The following is a 1,875-nucleotide window of genomic DNA, read 5'->3' as shown; positions in this document are numbered from 1 at the left end:
TGAATCCATGCAGATAGAACCCTAAGGCTGCAAGAAGGAGTCCTACAGAATTCAACCGATCAAAGCAATGGTTTAAATTATCAGAGGGATCATCAATCTACAAGGACCCAATGGCAGGATCAGGATAACAAGTCATGTTGTAACTGATTCTATGCAACTCAGTATGTTCTTAAACAAACTCTGTAGCACATTACAAGGTTGAATATTGAACTACAGTGAAAGACTTGAAACATTTTTCCATACCTACGGTACAAGAAATGTGTGCGTGTCTACAGTCTAGAATGCAAAGAATTTGCTGACAGAAGTGAGAATCTACACAATATATTTTCTGGTTTACAAACATGGTCTTAATGTAAAGAGAAGGGACATGGGCTGAAATTAATCCTTATATAGTTCTGTTCAAAAGGCTGACTGGGGCTCTCAAAACATAACCTAAGTATTCCCTAGGCATCTGCATGGGAGTAAATTGCACTCTACAACATCTTTTCCATCTTTAGAGTCTCTGATCATGGTACATACATTTAAAACATTTTTGCATTTGGCTCAAGGGGATATTTGGAGAGTAAACGTTATGAATGATCTCACTGAGAGAAAGATTTTTTGAGATAATCCAAATTTTCCCTTTTTTAGGGCACTGACAGACATTCATTTAATGGCATAGTGTGACCTGATCCCTGCAATCAGGCCTCCTACCATACCACTCACATATGCATAGCAGGAGGCATGATTTTAGGATCAGGCGTCAGATCCCAGTCACACAACTGCCAGGGCAGGGAGCCCAGGGCACGAGTTTGCAAGTGCTGGTCAGCGAAAGTAAATCAACTCCCATCATCTGAACTGCAAATTCATGGTCTCATGTGCCAGGACTCTGGGACCACGGAGCCTCTCCCTGGAATCCTGGTGTGCCTCAACATATAAAAACATGCAAATGGGCTACACATGGGGTTTTAGAACATCCCAGTATGCTGAGCCTCCTCAATCCCAGGGTTCCCCCAGGATATCCCCTGTCCCAGGATCCCATGCAGCTAGGCTGTACACACAGTTTTGAAAGGTCCCATTGTACTAAGACATCTAAAAACCAGGTGTGCAGTCCAGCTGCATGTGTAAGTTTTAGACCTCCTGGTGCATGGAGACCCCAGAATTGAAGAGAAGCTCACCAATACCAGGGTCCTGGGACCTTCAAAAACCATATGCACAGGCCAATTTAACATGCCACATGTTTAATTTAAAGTACCACACAAACAAGCCACAAAGATGTTCTACATTGGATGCTGGCTGCAGTCAAGGCTGGGGATTTTGACTAGGGTGTGCCAGTGCGCCTGCTGAGACTTAAAACTGTAGGTTCCTGGAGAGAGGGTCTTGCCTCTCCACTCTGGTCCACCCAATCACCAGTTTTGCATTCCTCTGTAGAGAAGGGCATGCCCCTCTACCTGGGATCTCCTGAGTGTATATTGGCTACCTTTTACAGAAGCAGTATGTTGGCAGCTGCCATGGTTCCCCCACTTTACCTATGGAAGGTTAGAGTGTTATGTCTTGTGTTGTGCTAGGTTGATGGTAGTTTTACTAAGAAGTCAAATTATGGATTTGTATAGGATGGTTTGGATAGGGATGATCCTGCCTCAGGCAGGCAGGTTGGACTGGATGACCTATGGAGGTCCCTACAAGTCCCGCTTCTCTATGACTTCTGTGAATACATGTGAAGCATATTTGTAGCTTGTTTGCCTTTTTATTTCATTTCATGATAAATTGAGTGAATATGTGGCATGTTTCATATTTATCATGCAATTCACTTGTAAATCACACAAATGTAAAATTTATCAGGCGCCTTAGTGCCATCCCTCTATGCCTAGTCATAATTATTTCATAGATTTCATA

The sequence above is a fragment of the Gavialis gangeticus genome, unplaced genomic scaffold (assembly GCF_001723915.1).
Source record: "Gavialis gangeticus isolate Ggan-Ray unplaced genomic scaffold, GavGan_comp1, whole genome shotgun sequence".
Taxonomy (NCBI): domain Eukaryota; kingdom Metazoa; phylum Chordata; order Crocodylia; family Gavialidae; genus Gavialis; species Gavialis gangeticus.
This window is presented reverse-complemented; position numbering follows the sequence as displayed.